Source organism: Octopus bimaculoides, chromosome 24 (genome assembly GCF_001194135.2).
Source record: "Octopus bimaculoides isolate UCB-OBI-ISO-001 chromosome 24, ASM119413v2, whole genome shotgun sequence".
NCBI classification, from domain to species: domain Eukaryota; kingdom Metazoa; phylum Mollusca; class Cephalopoda; order Octopoda; family Octopodidae; genus Octopus; species Octopus bimaculoides.
The window spans coordinates 15,215,115-15,223,013 of NC_069004.1; the positions used below are offsets into that span (position 1 = coordinate 15,215,115).

Genomic DNA, 7,899 nt, shown 5'->3' on the forward strand with positions numbered 1-7,899 from the left:
TGGGTTGGACGATTTGACTGAGGACTGGTGAAACCGGATGGCAACACCAGGCTCCAATCTAATTTGGCAGAGTTTCTACAGCTGGATGCCCTTCCTAACGCCAACCACTCAGAGAGTGTAGTGGGTGCTTTTACGTGTCACCCGCACGAAAACGGCCACGCTCGAAATGGTGTCTTATATATATATAATTTAAAATTTAGGGTTCAGCAGGTATTGCTTCACCACACACCAAAAATTAAAAATAGCAGCCAAAACCACTATTTCTCTACTAAAATTTAAGTAGAGAAAGAGTGGTTTTGGCTGCTATTTCTAATTTTCGGTGTGTGGTGAAGCAATACTTGCTGAACCCTAAATTTCAAATTGTGTTTATATATTTACCGATAATGGTTTTAACACACCAAACTACTTGGTAAAATTACTGATTATCAATTAATTATTAATTTTTACCCTATGTGTGTGTGTGTATATATATATATATACAAGGTGCATAAGGTATTTGAGGACATACCTTTTTTGGGTCACTGTTGCATTTTTTGCTAACTCTGTATAATCTTTGTTTCAGAAAATAATAATGGCAGACCCTCAACTTACTCAAGAAATGAAGAGGCATGCTGTTATTGTGGTTATAAAGGCTGAGCATAGTGATTTAGAAATATCTTTATTTTTAAAAGTTACCAGATCTTTCATCTACAAAAGTTTGTAAGGAGTGAGAGACTGAAGATGGAAACGTCTCAACAGTATCAAAGCATAAAATGCATTCTAAATGCTCTGAAATCACTAGAACACCTGAATTTATCCAAGTTCAACAGACCATTGATTACAATCCCAGAAAATCCATGAGGTCAATTGCAAAAGATCTCCATGTGTCAGAAGGAACAGTCAGAAATGTTGTCCATGAAGACATCAGATGTCCATGAAGACATCAATGTCACATGGATAACTCATATTTTTCAAATAGTTTGCTTGTTATGTTGCTCAATAAGTAAATAAATAAAGGAAAATTTGTGTATATTTACACAGTTCAAAGAGCATTGCTGCTAAATGCTCTATGAACAATGTAAAAGCTGTAAGATGTGACATGGACAGCTGCAACAGAAATTATGAAGTCGTGGCCAGTAAGAACGGACACAGCAGGCATTCTTACTGTGTCCGCATGCTAGAATTCATCCCACATCTTTGAAGAAGGCCTCAGGTTCAATTCCAATGGCCATGTGAAGCTGCTGGAGATTGTCGTCAATCTCTGGTTGGAGAGGGTTGCTGCTGGAAGGCCATATATGCAACAGCAGGATTTGGCTCCATACCTCCAGAATGGGTCAGAAGTAGTTGTTAGAAAACTTCTATGACTTCACAGACCCAATTTCTGGCATCCTAATTCACCTGATTATAATCCTATGGATTACTACGTGTGGGGTGCAGATGAGAAAGGCACAAACTGTTCTGCCTGCAACACCAAGGTCAAGCTGGTGACCAAGATCAAGGTGTCTGAAGATCTTCCCAGGGACACAGTGAAGAATGCATGAGATAGGTTCTGGAGCCATCCTCAGGCTATGGTGGAAGCTAAGGACGACTACTTAGAGTAAGCTGCTATTATTATTATTATCATCATTTAAGACGGTAAGGAGGCTAGGTAGGGGGGGGCTCCGAAAGGGGTCTCAGGGAGTAGCGTACTTGCCTTCCTGAGCCAGTTTTCCACCGCATTTCTTAAAAATCGTGGTAGAGGCCTTGGTCTCAAGACTATTCGTGTCTAGAAACTGAGGTTGGGGGTAAGCAAGGGCATGCACCCCATAGAAAATCCAGCTCCAAAACAATACCTCATGGGAGGGTTGGCTTGAGAAGGGAGGACATCCAAAACCAGGTAAGATGGTGTGAGGGCAGTTGCTATGGCATTGAGGTAGATACGGCCACCCCCCGTTAACAGGGACAAAACTTGGATTTAAAACACTGGATGATGATGATGATGATGATAAGGCGGCATGGTAGCAGAATCATTGGCCTGCCCAGTAAAATGTTAAACAGCATTTCATCCATCTTTACATTCTGTGTTCAAATTGTGCCAAGGTTAACTTTGCCTTTTATCCTTTCAGAGTCAAAACTTTGAAACCATTATTATTATTATTATTATTATTACTATTATCCAAAAGGCTGGATGCTCACCTGATTCATTTAAGTGCTTTTTGTAATTTATGTCTTCTTTATTTGTTGATAAAATGTGTCTAAGATGATGTAAGACGAAGCATTAATCACACAAATTAGTCACAGATGGTCACATTGTATTGCTGTGTTTCTCTGTCGAAAGAGAGAGTGTGAGTGTGTGTGTGTGTGTGTGTGTGTGTGTGTGCGTGTGCGTGTGTGTGTGTGTGTTTATTCACCAACTGTTAATCTAGTTTAAAAGGTGTATATCTATGCACCAGCTGTTAACATCTACCTTAGAGCAATATTCCCTACTCAATACTAATTAATGCATCTGTGATATAGATAAATCATGGCACTGAAACAAGACACTTCCTTTTTTTTCCTATGGTATGCACAGGTTATTCTTATGTTTTAAATGAGATTTTATTATTCAAAGCATAAGTTTACACAACTGCTATTCCGCAGGTGGTGCCATTGATGTCACCTTTTATAATGATGCTTCTTTTAATTTTTCTTGGTCATATTATATTACGTGAAAGTGTGTAACCTAGTGGTTAGGGTATTCAACCCACAATCATAAGATCACGAGTTCAATTCCCAGCAGCACGTTGTGTCCTTGTGCAAGACACTTTATTTCATTTATTTCATATTGCTCCAGTCGACCCAGCTGACAAAAATAAGAGTTGTATCTGTAGTTCAAAGGGTTAGCCTCATCACATTCTATGTCACGCTGAATCTCCATTAGATCTAGGTTAAAGGTAAGCCTGTCTGTGGAGTACTCAACCACTTTCACATAAATTTCACAAGCAGGCTGTTCTGTTGATCAGATCAACTGGAACCCTCATTGTCCTAACCGATGGAGTGCCAGTTATTATATTACTGTGAGTGTGTGAGATAGAAAGAAAGTGAGAAGGTGGAAAGTACAAAGGAGGGATATTAAGAAGGAAAGACCAAAATGTACATAAAGAATCTCAACAAACCCTGTTTGTTAACTGGTATATATATATCATCATCATCATCATCATCATCGTTTAACGTCCGCTTTCCATGCTAGCATGGGTTGGACGATTTGACTGAGGACTGGTGAAACCGGATGGCAACACCAGGCTCCAATCTAAATTTGGCAGAGTTTCTACAGCTGGATGCCCTTCCTAACGCCAACCACTCAGAGAGTGTAGTAGGTGCTTTTACGTGTCACCTGCACAAAGGCCAGTTAGGCGGTACTGGCAACGGCCACGTTCAAAATGGTGCATCTTATGTGCCAACCGCACAAGAGCCAGTCCAGGGGCACTTAATATTAGACCCTGCTTGTTAACCAGTATATATTCTTTTATTCTTTTACTTTAACTGCAGCCATGCTGGAGCACCACCTTAAAGGGTTTTTTAATCAAAGAAATCGACCCTAGGACTTATTCTTTATAAGCCTAGTATTCATTCTATTGGTCTCTTTTGCTGAACTGCCAAGTTACTTGGATGTAAGCACACCAACATCAGTTGTCAAGTAATGGCAGGGAGACAAACACAAAGATACACACACAATATATATGTATATATATACATATATGTAAAATAGGCTTCTTTCAGTTTCTATCTACCAAATCTACTCACAAGGAAATGGAACAAAGGACTGTTGTAAATACCAAAACCTTTCTGGCAAAGAATGCATTAAACAATAAAGATAAGTGGCTGGAGACTTCAGGGACAATATTAGGCAGACATAGAAACAGAAGACAGCATGGAAAAGGAAGGCATGGAAATTAAAGGATTCCACAATTGGGAAAAGATTTAAAGAAATTCTAATTGATTATAGGTACAGCATAGATGACAACTGGAAATTTCTATGAAATTTCTGCTTAGTGCAACAGATGAGATATGTGGCTGGGACAAAATCCCTGCCAAACCAAAAGTAATGTGGTGGAAGAATAACGCAGTTGATGGGGAAGTAAATGTGCTAAGAGACAGGTTTGGAAAACCAGTAAGGGAGATAGTAGTGGGGAGACTTATCAAATTACTAGACAAGCAGCTAGGTAACAGGTACGAGGAGTGCTGAAAAGTTCATGGCTTTGGGTAAAAGAAAATATAGAAGAATCAGTTAATTATGATTTTATTCAACATATTCCCTTCTTGGATTCACACACTTATGGCAGCAGTCCTTCAGTTTTTCTAAGCTCTGTAAAAGAACTTGGAAGCTTGAACCTCCAACCAGGCCCTTCGCAATACCCTTAAAGCTGGGAATTTTTCAGCACCCCTACTTCACCCTTAGCCAAATATATATATGGTTAAGGGTGAAGCAGAAAGGAAGAGATTTACATATATTTAGCAATGTGAGGATCAGAGACACGAAGTATTCCAAATTGCAAGACAATGTGCAAGAGAGAAACGCATCATAATTGATGAGAAGTGTATTCAAAATGAAAGTACACTTGCCACAGATATGGAAGACAAGAAAGTGGTGTGGAAATGCTATTATGAGAGGCTGAGATAAAGAGGGGCTACTCCATGCTGACTCATCAGAGGGACTAGCAATTCAAGTTGATGGTAGCATGATTGATAGAACAATTAAAGATATAAAGAGACAGAAAGCTGCAGGTATTCAACCACTCCAAGAGTGTAATGGATGCTTTTACGTGCCACTAGCACAGGCACCATTTGTGTGACACCAATATCTGCCATGACGGCAGTTTTACTTGATTTTATGGATCTTCTTCTCAAGCACAGCATAATGCCAAATGGACTCAGCCATTACCTCTGTGAGGCCCAACGCTCAAAGCACAGTATAATGCCAAATAGTCTCAGTTGCAGGGATAATTATAGATGCTCAAAATATCTGATAAGGTAGGATACATGATTACCACCTGGATAGTTAACCATGTTATACAAGAAGGTGTCACGCTTAATGACTGACTTAGCAGTATCCTGATAAACTGCAACAAAGGCAAAGGAGATACCTTCAAAAGAACTACAAAGGAATCAAGCAACTGGATCGGGTTATGAAGGTCACAGAGAGAGTGTCACAGCACAACTGATCTGTGACAGAGTAAACCCAGATGGGATGTAGGTTGGCTTTGTATCAGGAAGAGGTAGGAACCACAGATGCAATCTTCCCAGTGAAGCAACTGCAGAAGAAATACTTGTCTAAGAATAAGCTATTATTCCTAGCTTTTGATTTGGTGATGGTGTTTAACAGGGTACCATTCAGTAATTTGGTGGTCACCGAATAAACAAAGATGCAGTGAGTAAAGTGAGCGTCAACAACGATTTCAGTGATAAATCTAGCGTGAAGCTAGTTTGTTACAGTTCTGTTCCCAGTCCTCTCTTATTTATCATAATCTCACAGGCAATTACTGAACAGATTAAGACTGGCTCTCCATGGGAAAGGGAAAAGCTATAAACTGATAACCTAGTTCTCATAGCTGAATCTAAAAGGGAATTAGAAGAAAAAAATCCAGCCATGCAAGCTAAAACTAGAATCAAAAACCCTCAAAATAAATTTAACAAAGACTGAGGTTTTAATAAGTAGGAAAGAAGATAAGACCCAAGTAACTTCAGGGAAATGACCTTGCTTGATATGCAGGAAAGGAGCAGGTATAAACTCCATTTGCTATGCGCAGTGTAATACATACACAAACAAGATATATGGTGAAATCATAGGCCGACAAACAAAGTGAGGCTTCTCTTTGAGTTTATTCATTGAAGAGTTGGGCCTGCTCGGTGGTTAATATTTAACAGCTGCAGTATTATAACTGTATTAAGGTAGCATAATAATTTGCCTTATAAATTGGGGCTAGAAAGAATGGTTTGACGAGAAGTAGACTGTCTCTATTTTATCCTTTAAAAATTAATTCTTATAGTGAGAAAGCTTAAATGATTTAAAGGGACAAAAAGACCCTAAATTGTCTTAAATGCTCAGATGATTCACTAAAAGTAGTTGATAGCTTTTTCTTAATTTTTTTTTATCTAGGATACATAATTAGCAGGGGAAGTAGTTGTTCTAAATGTATAGTAGCTAGGGTAAGAACGGATTGGGAAAAGTTCAAGGAATTTTTACTACTGCTGGCAACAAAGGTTTTTTCTTTCTTTCAGAGTGAAGAGGAAATTGTATGATGCTCATGTTAGAACTGCAATGCTGCATGGTAGTGAGACATGGGCTTTGAATGCAGAGGACTTAAGATGGAAAAGGGATAACATGAGTATGCTCATAGATGCACAATGCTATGTGCATGAAAGGTTAAGTACAAATGAGTTGAAAGAAAAACTGAGCATAAGAAGTATCAGATGTAGTGTACAAGAAAGAAGAGTGCACTGGTATAGACGTGTGATGCATATGGATGAGGACATCTGTTTAAAGAAGTGTCAATCACTAAATGTGGATGGAGCTTGCAGAAGAGGGAGACCCAGGAAAACATGGGACAAAGTAGTGAAGGATGATCTCAGGACCTTGAACTTCATGAAGGAGATGACAAGGGAGACTGTGATAACTGGTGATATGCCTATCTGCAGCTTTTCCTAGACATGACTAATTTTTCTCACTACCCGGAACCATTTCACTTCATACCCATTCCACATCCTTAATACTGTCCTCTCAACCCACTAACATGACTCCTTCACCCCCACATATCGGTGGTCATCCCCACCCATTGTCTACCACTTAATACATTCACATGCCCAATCTTTACAGTTGTCACCTACTCTTTCCTATCTCCTCAACATATAATCCACTCAACAATACTTGTTCTTCATTCATTATATTCAGCCCCTTACCTATTCTGACCACAAACCATCCCTCACTTTCCCCATATACTTTTGCAACTACTACCCTACCCACACTCACAGTTCTTCTCCCTACTTCACTTTTTTTCACCTTGTACCTTGAGGACCCATGTTAAGGGTATGCAAGTCTGTGGAGTGCTCAGTCACTTGCATGTTAATTCCATGAGCTAGCTGCTCCATTTATTGGATCAACTGGAACCTTTATTGTTATAACCGACTGAGTGCCAGTATGTATTTGCATTCATTTAAAATGTTATCAAGATACACTTGACATTATTCTTGGATAGTAAATATCAGTTTCCAGTAATGCCATTGGATGATATAATGCTGACCATTATCATGATTAGATAAACTTGAAACTTACGTTATTAAACAAAGGTCATATATTCTTTTCTACTCCAGGCACAAGACCCGAAATTTTGGGGGAGGGGGCCAGCTGATTAGATCAATCCCAGTATGCAACTGGTACTTAATATATCGACCCCGAAAGGATGAAAGGCAAAATCAACCTCAGCGGAATTTGAACTCAGAACGTAAAGACATGAAATACCGTTAAGCATTTCGCCCTGCATGCTAACGTTTCTGCCAGCTCGCCGCCTTTAAGCAAAGGTCATATATTGATTGACTCTGTGTGTGTGTAAACACACCTTAGCAGTATACTAACATAATGTATATATAGTTGATGTTTCATTGAAACTATGAAAGCTGTTAAATTAGTAACAAGTAATGGTACACCTGTTACATTTGTTTTTTGTTTCTTTTATGCAATTAATTGTTGTCCTTATCAATTATTTCTCAAAAACATTTACAAAACTGATCCAATTCATTGATAAGAGAATTTCAAAACATGTTAGCCGTGGCTGTGTGGTAAGAAGCTTGCTTCCCAACCACATGCTTCAGGCCTACTGCATGGCACCTTGGGCAAGTGTCTTCTATTATAGCCTCAAGTCAACCAAAGCTTTGTGAGTGGATTTGGTAGATGGAAACTGAAAGAAG

At 39.1% G+C, this 7,899-nt stretch overlaps 1 protein-coding gene across 10 annotated transcripts in view; it reads right to left on the reverse strand.

Annotated features, from left to right (window-relative positions):
• The window catches only part of LOC106882402 (transmembrane protein 8B), an 81,700-nt gene that overhangs the window by 50,889 nt on the left and 22,912 nt on the right, over positions 1-7,899 (reverse strand). The window lies entirely within an intron of this gene.